The 15,542-nt window shown below is 45.1% G+C and overlaps 1 protein-coding gene across 2 annotated transcripts in view; it reads left to right on the top strand.

Moving 5' to 3' along the window:
- The window catches only part of LOC130541239 (uncharacterized), a 37,325-nt gene extending 25,593 nt beyond the window's left edge, over nt 1–11,732 (top strand). For both annotated transcript variants that reach the window (XR_008955281.2, XR_008955282.1), the window contains exon 2: nt 10,884–11,732. The gene's annotated coding sequence lies outside the window, so the exon portion shown is untranslated. The remainder of the gene's footprint in view (nt 1–10,883) is intronic.
- Nucleotides 11,733–15,542: the final 3,810 nt, after the last annotated feature.

The following is a 15,542-nucleotide window of genomic DNA, read 5'->3' as shown; positions in this document are numbered from 1 at the left end:
ACCTTGCATATATCCAAATAGGGCACCAAGGCAAAGGCTTGAACCACAATGAATATGAATCTTGGCAGAATGCCTGTGGTCCTCTCAGAACACAAGACAGTACGGGAGACTTGTAAAGAGCTGCTAAGAAGCCACTTTCCATCCACGTCTTAGCTCCCCTGGGAGGCTGTCATAAGACAGTTATTTATTGCCCTCTGGGTTCTGAGGAGGTATGTGGCTTTCTGCCCTGTCCCCTCCCCACTTTAGGTCATCCGTTCTTTTTCTTTCTTGGCTTTGAAAATTTTTAATTTATTCTTTTCAAAAACAATTTTTAATTGATGCGTAATAGATATACATAGTTTCGGGGTACATGTGATAATACACTCACATAATTTGTAAATATCAAATGAGTGTACTTGGGGCATCGATCAGCTTACGTGTTTATCATTTCTTCATTTTAGAAACATTTGAATTATTATCTCCTGGCTATTTTGTTTGTTTGTTTGTTTGTTTGTTTGTTTTTGAGACAGAGTCTCACTTTGTCTCCCAGGCTGGAGTTCAATGGTGCAATCTCAGCTCACTGCAACCTCCACCTCCTGGGTTTGAGCAATTCTCATGCCTTAGCCTGCTGAGTAGCTGGGACTACAGATGCGTACCACCATACTCAGCGAATTGTGTGTGTGTGTGTGTGTGTGTGTGTTGTTTTGTTTTTTGTTTTTTTGAGACAGAGTCTCGCTCTGTCGCCCAGGCTGGAGTGCAGTGGTGCGATCTCAGCTCACTGCAAGCTCCGCCTCCCGGGTTCATGCCATTCTTCTGCCTCAGCCTCTTGAATAGCTGGGACTACAGGCCCCCACCACCATGCCTGGCTAATTTTTTTGTATTTTTTAGTAGAGACGGGGTTTCACTGTGTTAGCCAGGATGCTCTCTATCTCCTGACCTTGTGATCCACCCGCCTCGGGCTCCCAAAGTATTGGGATTACAGGCGTGAGCCACCGTGCCTGGCCGTTGTTTGTGTTTTTTGGTAGAAACGGGGTTTCACCATGTTGACTAGGCTGGTCTCAAACTCCTGACCTCAGGTGATCCACCCACCTCCCAAGTGCTGGGATGAGAGGCAGGAGCCACTGAGCCCAACCTCTCCTAGCTATTTTGAGGTGTACAACAGATTATCATCAACTATAGTTACCCTTCTGCTCTAACACTAGGTCTTATTTCTTTTACCAAACTGTGTACTTATACCCATTAATAGCTTCTCTTAATCCTCCCTCCCCCCCACCATTTATTTTTGATGTTCTCTAGTTTCACAATAATGTTTTTATATTTCCTCATTTCTGGAAAAATTTCAACCATGATCTCTTTGAGAAAATGGCTTTTTGGGCCAGGGGCGGTGGCTCAAGCCTGTAATCCCAGCACTTTGGGAGGCCAAGGCAGGTGGATCACCTGAGGTCAGGAGTTCAAGACCAGCCTGGCCAACATGGTGAAACCCTATCTCTACTAAAAATACAAAAATTAGCTGGGCACGGTGGCAGATGCCTGTAATCCCAGCTACTCAGGAGGTTGAGGCAGGAGAATTGCTTGAACCCGGGAGGTGGAGGTTGCAGTGAGCCAAGGTGGCGCTACTGCACTCCAGCCTGGGTGACGGAGTAGGACCCTGTCTCCAAAAAAAAAAAAAAAAAAAAAAAAAAAAAATGCTGAGCACAGTGGCTCATGCCTGTAATCCCAGCACTTTGCGAGGCCAAGGCAGGTGGATCACCTGAGGTCAGCAGTTCAAGACCAGCCTGGCCAAGATGGTGAAACCCTGTATCTACTAAAAATTTAAAAAAATTAGTCAGGTGTGGTGGCGGCCGCCTGTAATCCCAGCTACTCGGGAGGCTGAGGCAGGAGAATTGCTTGAACCCCGGGAGGTGGAGGTTGCAGTAAGCTGAGATCATGTCATTGCACTCCAGCCTGGGCGATAGAGTGAGACTCTGTCTCAAAAAAAAAAAAAAGAAGGAAAAAGAAAATGACTTTTTGGCTGGACATGGTGGCTCATGCTTGTAATCCCAGCACTTTGGGAGGCCAAGGCGGGCGGATCGTGAGGTCAAGAGATCGAGACCATCCTGGCCAACATGGTAAAACCCCGTCCCTACTAAAAATACAAAAATTAGCTGGGTGTGGTGGTGCGTGCCTGAAGTCCCAGCTACTCAGGAGGCTGACAGGAGAATCGCTTGAACCTGGGAGGTGGAGGTTGCAGTGAGCTGGGATCACGCCACTGCACTCCAGCCTGGTGACAGAGCAAGACTCTGTCTCAAAAAAAAAAAAAAAAAAAAAAAGAAAGAAAATGACTTTTTGTCATCCAGTCCACTTTCTCTCAGAATTCTTATTATAGGAATCTTGACACATTTAAAAAATCTTGTCTCTTTTATCTTTCTGGCTATGATCTAGGAGACTTCCTCACTTAGATTTTTCAGATCACTAAATACAAAAGAAAAAAAGGAAAAAACCCAAAAAGAAGTGAATCACTAAAGCCCCATACCTCAGAATAGAGCTGAAGAATGTAACTACTTAGCCACAATCTAAGATTGATTCCTTAGCAGTGGGTATCCAACAACTCACGTTTCAGTCATCGGCCCCTTTTGTGTCATCCTTTTTGATGTGTGAGAAAAGGATCACAGGGAGCTAGCACTTTTGGCTTATTCTTTTTTTTTTTCTCTCTCTGTAAGTAATAAACTGTCTAAATCTGAAGTGGTTCATTGTATCTTTGCTGATTGAATCAGTCAGGTCTTGGCCTTGCCTTGTCTTGCAGGCACAAGCTTGACAGACACTATCTATTGATTTCTTGTGTGATAATTAAGGTTTTAGTTTTCTTACATTTTCCCTCCCTCATATAAATGTAGTATGATTTTTTAAAAAATTAAGTCAGTAGTCAATGTTTATATTATTATGGCTCTACTGAACATGGTATTGCATAATGACATTCCCTCCAGCTTTGTGTTTTTCCTGCAGTTAAGAGTTGCCATAGTTTTTCTTTTGCTTAGTTTTAAAAAATATGTATTGCTAATATTTTCCAAGTGTTCTATGTATATCTGTTAAACATCTAGCAATGCTTTTTTTCCCCAAATGTCCAAGTGTATGAAATAATTGGTCACTATCCCTTCCTCTACTGCCAGAGATCTCCCTTCTTAGCCCTGTCATCTTGCTACAATTTGGACATATTACTCTGTACAGCTGGGGCTCAGGTGTCATCTTAGGACTTCTTATCATCAGTCTTCTCCTTTGCATTGCTTCTCTGTTTTCTGAAATCCCTTTGTTCCTTGTTCTTGGCTTAGTCTTTCATTTCACTGAATCATATCCTTCACTATCTTCCTAAGAAAAGGTGTGTAGGAGGTAAAAATTTTGAGTTCTTACATATCTGGAAATGTCTTTATTCCACAGTTATCCTTTATTTGGCTAAGTATAGAATGCCAGGATAAAAATAATTTTCACTCAGAACTTTGGGTGCCCAACACTACTCTCCTCCTGCACTGCTGTTGTACTCCTTCATACATGACATGATTTTCTCTTTAGAGGTTATTAGCTTATTCCCATTTTCCTGGAATTCTGAAATTTAAAATTATTGCCTTGGAATTTTCCCCCATTCTAATGGACACATTAGTGGACACTCAATTTGGAGATTTATATCCTTCACTTCCGGGAAAATCAATCTATCTATCTATCTATCTATCTATCTATCTATCTATCTATCTATCATCTATCCATCTATCAGTCAATCATCTATTCATTCTATCCTTTGTTTTCTCTGTTTCAAAGCTGAATAAAACTTTTGAAACTTTTTGAATATTCTTTTAACACTCTTTTCTTCTCCTAGCTTTCATTCGTTTTATTCTACTTTCTGGGAGATTTCTTCAACTTTATTTTCCTACTCTTTTGACCACTTTTTTTTTTCTTTTTAGAGACAGAGTCTCACTCTGCCACCTAGGCTGGAGTGCAGTGGCATGATCATAGCTCACTATAGCCTCAAACTCCTGGGCTGAAGTGATCCTCCTACCTCAGCCTCCCAAAGTGCTGGGATTACAGGTATAAGCCACTGCACCCAGCAGTGACCACATTTTTAATTTGTAAGAGTTCTTTATCATCCTCTGATTATTTCTACTTCACATCATCCTGCCCTTTTTCATGGCTGTGTATCTTCTTTTAAATCTCTGAGACTATCAGTTAAAAATACACATAAATTTTTTTTTAAAGTTTCTTTTTACATCATTTCTATTTCCTTTGAGTTCATTTTTTTCTGTTTGTTTGTTTTGGTCTCTCTCTCTCTCTCTTTCATGTGGGATACTTTTTGCAAATTTCTGGTGATCCTGGGCTATCCAGTCATATGGAATAGTGAGGCATCACAATGATTGGTGACTCTGTTATATGGACAGATATTTGACTGGCAGGTCTCAATCTGAGGCTATTTCATTGGGAGACCATAAAAGTCTCTCCTTAAGGTCACCGAAGGGTAGGTTTGAGATGTTTGGGTGGGGGGGCATTTTGACAGCATGGCTTCTCCTTTGGTATGTTTAATTGTGATGTTTGACAGACATCCTTGTAGTCAAAGACGATACTTTTAAAATAAATTATCCCCCAATGATGACCTGGGCCCTGTCACTCAACGGGAGAATTAGCAGAGCCTGTAGGATCTTATTTGGAATTGACATTCTCTATTGTAATTTCATTCCTGTTTATTTTTAAATTTTCTTTGTGTTCCACCGGAAAAGAAAGATGTTGCTCAGTTTTAAACTTAACAGTGCACAAGTTGCTTTGTTACAGTAAAACCCAATGTTTACACATGCACACAAAGTCCATCTTCAGGGGACTTTTCTCTGGGGCTAACAGTTTTTTTCCAGTGAAGAATCCTCCAGTCTTCTAGCCAGGGAACATATACCTGATAGTCCTTTTCTGGGAATGGGGTAAGGGAAGGAGCATGGCATTGGGGTCCACTATTAACATGTAGACTTCAACATAATCCTCCTCCGGTCTCAGCCAGCACCTGCCCTACTGTGGCTGGGATCCCCGAACTTGGGGGTGCTCTGGTTCTATTTCTGTAAAGAAAAAAACCTCCAATCAAGTGCAGGGACATAGTTGCCTGACTATTTGGGATTGGGAGGGGATCTGGAATTGTAATTTCTTCATATATGTCTTTCAATTGCTTCCCTAGGGTTTAGCCTATCCTTCAAACTCACTTCCTGCAGAACCTGCTGCCTCCAAGTTTCCAGCTCTCGGGGCTCTCTGGGAGGATCTGCTCAGTCCTCATCATCAGTGCCATCTTTGGGCCCTTTCAAGTCAGTTACCCCATGGCAGCCACTTTTTATCATCCCCAAATTTGCTAAGTTCTTCTGTCCACTGAGGTCCTCACTCCCATTCTCAGAGTTCTCATGGGTTTATGCTTTAAAAACTTTTGTGGGTCTTTGGAGAAAAAGGAGATAAAGATGTATGGTCAATTTGTTATCTACAGTATCTCTGACATCATGTGTTGTGAGCCACCCACTTTTAAAACTAGATTTTTTTTTAATTTAAATTTTTATTTTTAAATTGACACATAATTATATATACTTAAGGGGTACAATGTGATTTATGTATATATGTTTATACATATGTTTATATATGTGTATATATATCTATCACATTGTACCCCTTAAGTACAACGTGTGTGTGTGTGTGTGTGTGTGTGTGTGTGTGTATATATATATATATATAGTACAATACATGCATATACAAGTACTATACACATACCCATACATTGTGGAATGATTATATCAAGCTGATTAACACATTCATCACCTCACACCCTTATTTTTTGTAGTAAGAACATTTACAAAAAATTCTTTTAGCAATTTCAAAATATACTCTACATGATTATTAACTATGGTCATCATGTTGTGGAACAGACCTGGAAAACTTCTTTCTCCTGTCTAACTGAAACTTTGCACCCTTTGATCAACATCTCCTCCTTCCTTGCCTTCCTAGCCTCTAGTAACCACCATTCTGCTCTCTGAAGTAGGAATTTATTTTAAATGTTCCCTAAACATTTATTTCAAGCATCCAAGATTTCATAAAAATCTTTATGTCACCATCTTCTTACAGGTCTTGATCTATTCCCGGCCTTCGCTTTGCCAAACTAAAACCTCAGTTCTCATGTTGATGTTTTCACCAGGCTCCGGATTCTCTGGTTCTTTTTCTCTGGCCTCCCTTCAGTTGTCCTTCTGGAGGTCCATGACAAGAGATGCAGGCATCCCAGCCACCCCCTGGATGACAAAATCCTCTTCTACAAATATCTCTGCGCTAAGCGGTTGCCTAGGCAGGGTAAAAGACAGGACTTGCCTTTGGTGGGAGAGCATGTTCTCCACATTCTTCCTCACTGTGGACAAAGTTCTCAGAAGCCACTTTGGCTTCAAGGAGGTATCCCTTAAATGGTGTGTTCACACATCACCACGCACCACATTGCCCAAGGGAGCACTGCTATAATTAGCATGTGAGCTCCTCACCAGTCCATCACATTCTAGTAAACCCAGATGTAAGGGAGACTTGGTGGAAAAGAGGAGAAAGCCAAAAAGACAGACAAAACAAGAAGAAGAGGGGAAGAAGGATGATGGGGAAAGGGTGGCAATAATATTCATAATAAGGTTTGTAATTAATGATTATAATAAGTACTTGCATTTGCAAAGAATTTCCACGTGCATGGTTTCATTCACTATGTGTAACAACACAAAAAAGTACACACTTAGTCCCTATAGACTACCTTATGGGTTCAATCTATGGGTTCAATTCTAGAACTTAATTATAATGATCATCTATGACTTTCTTTCAGAGAAATTTGCTCCAAGTTTCAAACAGTGATTTATAAATGGAAACATACACTGTGTGGAAGTTCAGGGCTGCCTGAGTAGATGAAGGCATAGCTTGATTTCTCTGAAAAAGGAGGACTCATTCCACAGGGGTTGATGGTGAGTCTCCTCTGAGCCAGCTGTGGTGCTGAGTGCTGAGGTGACGGTAAAGATGAGTAGTGCATGGATGCTCCTGCCCACAGCGAGTGGATTTAAGAAGAGAGCACCTGATGCTGCCGAGGGATTACAAAGGAAAGATTCAGTGAGGCATTGCAAAGGAAAGATTCAGTGAGGGATTGCAAAGGAAGGGTTCAGTGAGGGATTGCAAAGGAAGGGTTCAGTGAGGCATTGCAAAGGAAGGATTCACCGAGGGATTGCAAAGGAAGGGTTCAGTGAGGGATTGCAAAGGAAGGGTTCACCGAGGGATTGCAAAGGAAGGGTTCAGTGAGGGATTGCAAAGGAAGGGTTCAGTGAGGGATTGCAAAGGAAGGGTTCAGTGAGGGATTGCAAAGGAAGGGTTCAGTGAGGGATTGCAAAGGAAGGGTTCAGTGAGGGATTGCAAAGGAAGGGTTCAGTGAGGGATTGCAAAGGAAGGATTCACTGAGGGATTGCAAAGGAAGGGTTCAGTGAGGGATTGCAAAGGAAGGATTCATAGACCAGAATTTTGACATGGGCTCTGTCCAGCAGAAAAGGTAGGGTAGGGCATTTTTGCAGAGAATGTGATGGACAAACACATGAAGGCACAGTTAATAATTTAATATGGACAAACCAAGGGTGGCATCCCTGTAGCAGACATGGGAATTGTTACCACCCAACAAAGAATCCTCCTTCTTTGAGTATTAATTCACTGATTTCCTCAGGGGAGCTATTTCACCACACCCAACTTTCAGTCCCCATGATTGGATGGGACTGGGTATATCATTCAGCCTGACAATTCATCAGAGAGATTTACTCAGAAATTGGCATGTTACCCATTCTAGGCCAATGAGAGGGGGTCCTGAGATTTTTGCTAGAACTCTTGGAAAAGAAGCATTTTCTTTCTCTGTCAGGATTGTAGAATAACTGTAGGTGGATGTTCAGTATATTAGATTATTTGTTTGTTTGCCTGTTTGTTTATATGCATTGAGTAAAATCAGAAAGAAGTATCTTAAAATATTGACATCAATGAATTTTTGGTGGTGGGATAATGATGACATTTATGGTTTTTGTACATTTACATATTATTTATATTTTCTACAAATTTATTATATTTATATTAAAATATATTTTTTTCTTTCTTTTATTTTTCTGAGACAGAGTCTCATTCTGTCACCCAGGCTGGAGTACAGTGGTGTGATCTCAGCTCACTGCAGCCTCTGCCTCCCAGGTTCAAGTGATTCTCATGCCTCAGCCTCCGGAGTAGCTGGGATTACAGGTGTGCACCTCCACACTTGGCTATTTTTTGTGTGTTTTTAATAGAGATGGGGTTTTGCCATGTTGGCCAGGCTGGTCTCTAACTCCTAGCCTCAAGTGATCCGCCTGCCTAAGCCTCCCAAAGTGCTGGGATTACAGGCATGAGCCACCGAGCCCTGGCAGATTTTTTTTTTTTTTGATACAGACTCTCACTCTGTCACCCAGGCTGGAGTGACGTGGTGCGATCTCAGGTCACTGCAGCCTCCACCTCCCAGGTTCAAGTGATTCTCCTGCCTCAGCCTCCCAGGTAGTGGGGATTACAAGTGTGTGCCACCACTCCTGGCTAAATTTTGCATTTTTAGTAGAGACGGGGTTTCACCACATTAGCTAGTCTGGTCTCGAACTCCTGGCCTCACGTGATCCACCCACTTTGGCCTCCCAGGGTGCTGGGATTACAGGCATGAGCCACTGCCCAAAATGGATTTTGATGTTATAAATTATTATTTTAAAACTATTTTAGGCTGGGCGCTGTGGCTCACGCCTGTAATCCCAGCACTTTGGGAGGCCGAGGTGGGTGGATCACCTGAGGTCAGGAGTTCGAGACCAGCCTGACCAACATAGTGAAACCCCATCTCTACTAAAAATACAAAATTAGCCAGGCGTGGTGGCGCATGCCTGTAATCCCAGCTACTTGGGAGGCTGAGGCAGGAGAATCACTTGAATCCGGGAGGCGGAGGTTGCAGTGAACGAAGATGGCGCCATTGCACTCCAGCCTGGGCAATAAGAGCAAAACTTAGTCTCAAAAAAAAAAAGTTATAATACATTATAAAACAATATACATATGTACCATAATATATGTTTATGTTTATAATATTATATAAATAATAGATTCATGTAATTTTTACATTAATATAGAACAGAAGTGCTTTAAGCCCCAAATGCCCATTTATTCCTTCCCTTGGTTCCAGTTTTAAACCCAACTCCTGAAACCTGGCAGGACCTGCATCCTGAATCCCAGGTTAATCCAGTTTCCTATAAAAACTTTTTCAAAAGAAAGCATTTTACCTTTTCAAAGTCAGGAATTTAGCAAAAAGAGACATTTCAAAGTAAAACATTTAGGAACTAAGAGGTTACACTGGCGCCCCATTAGACCTCAGTCCTCCTCTCAGCACAGAGGGTGGAAAGATGGGTGGGGCTCTGTTCTCAGGATGGGCTCTGACTCCAGGCCGGCTGTGGCAGGGGGACCAGGGGTGGCCGTGCCTCTTTGACCTGACTTTGTAGTCCTTTTAGGAAGAGCTCAGTGGGTTGTTGAACTGGCGTGGATGCCCTTGGTAGCCCTGCCAGAGAGAGGAATAGGACACAACCCCCACCCATCCTCCTGTCACCTGCCTTCACAGTCACAGTCCCTTCAGTCACCAAACGGGAACAGCACAGCTCGGCCCTGCCTGGGTTTCCTCTCCCCTTGTTTGCAAGGACTCCTGAGAATTCACACATATCCTGGGTGTCCTCCCTGCCAGTCACCAGCTCAATCCTGCTGGTGCCCACTGCAGAAACAGACCCCTCTCTTTTTTTTTTTTTTTTTTTTTTTTTGAGATGAAGTCTTACTCTGTCACCCAGGCTGGAGTGCAGTGGTGCCATCTCAGCTCACTGCCATCTCCACCTCCTGGGTTAAAGCGATTCTTCTGCCTCAGTCTCCCGAGTAGCTAGGATTACAGGCTCCTGCCACCACACTCAGCTAATTTTTTTGTATTTTTAGTAGAGACAGGGTTTCACCATGTTGGCCAGGCTGGTCTCGAACTCCTGACCTCAAGCGATCCGCCCGTCTCGGCCTTCCAAATTGTTGGGATTATAGGTGTGAGCCACCATGCCCAGCCCAAGCCCCTCTCTTAAGTTCTCCAAGCACAGCTTTAACAAAACTCCCCATAACCTCTGCAGAGATGCCATTCTCTCTCAAAGAAAGCCACATTTTTATAGTGACTAAGAGGAGCCTGTGGCCTCACGTTGTCCTGCATTGCACTGTCTCCTTTCCAGAAAAGGTTCACGTTTTATCCTTGCATAACCCAAAGACCTATTAAAATCTTTTCCTAAAAACAAAAGGGATTATTCCCACAAGAGCAAGTTGCTTCCATCTCCACCGGAGACAAAGAAATTGGAATCAAAACCCCAAGCCCATGTGGCTCAGAATAGCAGTTTGCTCTTTTTTTCTTGCCATTGCTTTTTTCAAAAATAGCGGAGGCCATTTTTTGCACACCACATTCTATACCTGTTTGGAAACCAAAGGCTGAGTCTGAAAGAGGGTCAGGGACTGGGCTGGGAAGGGAAGGCTGCAGGAGAGACTCAGGAAGAGGGAGTGAGGTCAATGAACACAGCAACAGCCAGTTTTTCCAAGACTGAGACCTTTTATCGTGGAGTCAGATGTGGGGAGAGGGGGCCAGGCGTCAGCTAGCTGTGGGATCACGGGCAAGTCTTGGAGGTGCCTCTTCCAGCTTCAAATCTCTATGTACTTTGGGGAGGCAGGGGGTTTGCTTCCCAGGTGCAGGCTTGCACCTGCCTCTTTCTGGATTGCATCAGAGCTGCTCAGGACTCATTTCCCCACCCCCACAGGCGCCTACAGCTCCCTCCCCCTCCCATAACTTATTAGCTACAGATAACATCCCTTTGTTCTCCCAGTGACTCCACACCCACAGAAGGAGAGGGGGATGAAGAAATCTGCCAGGAGGGTGCCTCCCGCCAGTATCTGATGAAGGTAAGAGGTAAGAGGCTGCCCGTTTACTGCTTGTGCCTTCCAGGGAAGCTTCTTCCCCAGGGCCTCTACCCGTTTCGGGAGGCGTTTCTGGGCTAGGCTTCCTGGCAGGGGAGGCTCTCAGGCACTGGGGCCGTTGAGGGTATGTGGTGAAGCGCTTGGCTTGGAAATCTTTGCCTTAGGGACTCATTAAGAATTTTTTCAGGGAATCCTCGTCGGGTGTCTTCCAATGGCTTCCCACCAGGTTACAGTCAGGCCGAAACCTCTTTTTTTTTTTTTTGAGATGGAGTCTCGCTCTGTCGCCCAGGCTGGAGTGCAGTGGCGCGATCTCGGCTCACTGCAAGCTCCGCCTCCCAGGTTCACGCCATTCTCCTGCCTCAGCCACCCGCGTGCCCGGCATGGCCCAAACTTCTAAGCCTTTTTTGCCAGTCCTTTTCCCAGACCCACTGAGCTCCAGTTACATAGAACCACGTGCGATTTCCTTGAAAACATTATGCATTTTCATGCTTCCGTGGCTACTTTGCATATGCTGTTTCCTTTGCCTGGAGTGCCCCCTACCACTTCTCTTCTTAAAGAACTCCTATTCATCCTTCAAGACCCTACTCAAAAGTCAGGTTCTTTTTCAAAGCCTTGCTTGACTTCCCAGACAGGGTGGGATGCTCTGTGCTCTAGGCACAGGGTTCCTTCCCTGGCTCATCTGGGATTAGGGTAATTATTAGAATTTACATGTTTATCTTCCTTCTAGTTGTTCCTCCAGGGCAGGGACTGTCATTCACCTTTGCAAATGTGGTGTACAGCACAGTGCCAGGCCCTCGTAATTCCTCAGCCAGTATTTGTGGCAGGATAAACACAGTTTCTTCTGGATTTATTGTAATTTTGAGTAGCATTAAGAGAATGCTTTTGTTTCTGTGGACATTCCCTGGCCTCCAGTGGCATCTCTCCAGACAAAGGTCACATATTTGTGAATCTGTATATTCACACAGCATCAGCATGTCACTTCTCAGGTATTTTACATCTGATTTATTTATTTTACACATTAACCCTATGGGTGGTTGTTATTGTTACCATCATAAAATAAAGAGATCGAGATGCTAAGAGATTAAGTACCATGTTCAAGGTATCAGCACTTGGATGGCAGAGCTGGGACCTGAAACCAGGTATTCTGGCTGCAAAATCTTTTATCTACATCTGAGTTTCTGAGTAAGTGGTCTTTGAATCAGTAGGTCAGCGTCCCCTGGGGACTTGTTAGACAACCAAAAACTCCAAGGGTGGGGCCCAGCAATCTGTTTCAACCAGCCCTGCAGGTCATTCTATCCTCAAGTTTGAGAACCCTGGCCTGTGCCACAGCTGCTCCAGTAGCTGTCCACAGCCATGGGAGGGCGCTCCAAGGCCAACTTTCACCGCTGGGAACCTGTCAGGCACAGCAGAAGGCAAGAAAATGCATGAACTGGGAATTAGGCGGCAGAGTTCTAGTCCTGCCAGTTCTGCAATTATTGGTTGAGTGATTTGGAGCACATTATTTAATGTTTAACCTCCCTGGGCCTCAGTTTTCTCATCTGTAAAATGAGGATGATGACTAAATGTTCTCATCTCTAATTTCCCTTTAAATTCTGTTATTCAGCTCTCCTTTGGAGTAATATGTTGTCTGTGCCAAGGATGGAATGAAAACAGAGTATGATGGCTCATCTTGACTTTTTCCTTACTTACAAATGGAGAGCCCCAAAGTCCAAATCCTTGGACCAGCTATCCCCCACCTTCCTCCTTAGGGGCAGAAGGTGAGAGCAAGCAAACATTTGAGTTGATTCATGAAACTTTACTGGGCAAAGAATAGAAAATGTTGGTTTGGACCCTCCTTCACTATCTGGGGCCCCTCCACACGAGCTCCTTCACCGATCTGTCTCCTTCACCTGCTTCCCCACTGTGACTCTACCAGCCCCTCTCTATCCCCCCTGCAAGGCTGAGCACTTTCCCTGCACCCCCACCTGGGGTTGCCCAATTCACATGCTCTTGTTTATTCACTGCTCTTCTGAGGAAGGGTGGGGCTGGTGTCAGGGTGACTTACTAGGTTTGACAGGGGCTTGGTGGCCTCATGGGGAGCCCCTCAGACGCTGGCTTCACATGGCCCCTCCTGCTGGCTTCACATAGACCCAACGGCCCTCCCTGGAGCCCACCTCACAGTGGATGGGACTGTACCTACTGGGCACTGGTGGGGCCCAGCATTCAGCTGAAAAAACCTCCGGTCTACATTGGGCTAAAAGGGAGGAAGAATGTTTCTTGCCCTTTTGAGATGTTTGCAAAAATCCCCAAAAAGCAATTGTGTTGTCAGAGTACAGCCTTGAATCAGAAAGGTGGTTAGAAGAATTTTAATCACCCAGGAGCTTGGCATCAACATAAGAACATGGCTGATACTCAAGTCCAGAGAGACTAGGAGAACTGGGGAGTTTCAGAAGTTGGTCAAAGAACGTGTTGCCTTTGGCAAAACCACACGTGTCAAACAATCCGAGTGTCTAATCAATCTGTATCGCTCTCAGAGAGACTTTCAGCACAAGGTTTCAGAAGCCAGGAAAAGTCTAATAATGTAGGACATCAGGTGTCCCCAGCAACCCTGGGGTGAAAAGCCAAAGAAGGTGGTTCTTAAACAAGGGCTTGGCCAGGCCCAGTGGCTCACACCTGTAATCCCAGCACTTTGGGAGGCCAAGACGGGCAGATCACGAGGTCATGAGATCGAGACCATCCTGGCTAAAACAGTGAAACCCCGTCTCTACTAAAAATACAAAAAATTAGGTGGGCATGGTGGCGGGCGCCTGTAGTCCCAGCTACTTGGGAGGCTGAGGCAGGAGAATGGTGTGAACCCGGGAGGCGGAGCTTGCAGTGAGCCGAGATCGCGCCATTGCACTCCAGCCTGGGCGACAGAGCGAGACTCCGTCTCAAAACAAACAAACAAACAAACAAACAAACAAACAAAAAACAAGGGCTCTGGGAAGACCGGAAGCCAATGTCGACTCCTCTTCAGTTGAAGGTCACCGAGGCTGCATTTCTCAGCTGCAAGTGACCAGGGAAGCTGACCACCCCTTAGATGATCAGTGGAACAACATGTTAATAAGAATATGTGTGTAAAGTTGTGTGCAGTTACGGTTTCTGTGCCTTTTAAATCAATACACATTGTCTCAACCTAGTACCCTGGAGTCCCATGTCAACACCTTCTGCTGATGGCTGCTTTCTTGACCCATTCTGAGCACCCCAAAGTGGGCCTGGTAATTGAGTTCAACCGGGAACCTGCTGACCTGCCTCAGCAGTCTTGGAACTTCCCAGGATCCCAGGGGGTTTGGAAGCCTGGGGACCACCCAGGCGTGGATTAGGATTCCTGGACTGCTCCAGCATGGGCCCCTCTCCCTCCCCACAGTCAGCGCCTGTCCCATCTCAGCCTGAAATTGGCCTGCTTTCCTCCAAGACTTGGATCGAAAGACTCTTCTGCACATGTTCAAAATGTATTTCAACTCCTTAGAGTCTCCTAAGCCTCCCATTGCCAAGCCCCTGTGACTTCACAGACACTGAGCACTCATCTCTGGTGCTGTCTTCTACCCAAAGAGTGGCCACATCTGAATATGCTGGTCCTTTAGCTCTCTGTTGTGCAGGAGTGAGGAGACACGGGCTGTAGTCTCAGCATGCTGATGCAGTCTAGCTGTGGGCCCTTCGGCAGGTCACTTTACTTCTCTGGGCCTCAGTTTTATCATGTGTAAAATGAGAATGTTGCTTTAGATGCCCTCTGAGATCTTCCAACTCTAACATTCTGAGATTCTGGGGGCCGCCCTGGCCAAAACAGGTTCAGAGGTGCTGCACATCACCCCACACATAGCCATGAGGACATAGGAGAGAGTCCATGTAGTGTCAGGACAGTGGGGAAGACCCTGGGGCAGATGAATACTTTTCTTTCATGGACTTGGATTTGAGGAGAGCCTGTTGGGTGGGTCCTGGCTGGAAAGAGTGAAACAGCCTCCCTCAGACTCCCCCTATGCTTGAGTGGTTGCCTCACAGGCTGTCACTTAACCCACCTCACCACTTCCCAGGGTGGGAAAGGGAAGGGCAGACGGGGGACAGCTGATGAAATAGGCAGACACAAGTGTGTGTTCCTCAAAGACAAAGCCAAGGTCAACAGAGCTGGGCCAACTTGGGCTGCAGCTGCAGGCCCTGCTCTTTGCAGAGTTTCAGCTTCCTCTTCTTGACTCTCTCCTAATAATTTAAATGGGGTTCTTTCTCAGAGCACCAGAGCCAATGGTTGATACTTTGTGTTAGAATTTACCCACAACTATCCACTTGTGTTGCTCTTTAACCTGCAGCCAAAGAGAATGTCCTTGGCTGCTGGGAATGTGTGCAGTGAGGGCACCCAGGAGTGGGATGGTTGTTCTGAGACTGTGCTCCCACCAGACCATACTTTCTGTGTGCTCTTCCAGGAGGAAATGGATCCAGCCAGAAGGATCAGAGAGTGTCAGAAGATCTGGAAACTTCCTCTGTAGGGCCAAAGCCTCAAAATATGCCATTCTATTCTGGGGAATGCCATTTCTATTCAGGGCTCCATCCATCAAATG

The sequence above is a fragment of the Pan paniscus genome, chromosome 12 (genome assembly GCF_029289425.2).
Source record: "Pan paniscus chromosome 12, NHGRI_mPanPan1-v2.0_pri, whole genome shotgun sequence".
In the NCBI taxonomy this organism is placed as follows: domain Eukaryota; kingdom Metazoa; phylum Chordata; class Mammalia; order Primates; family Hominidae; genus Pan; species Pan paniscus.
This window is presented reverse-complemented; position numbering and strand designations above follow the sequence as displayed.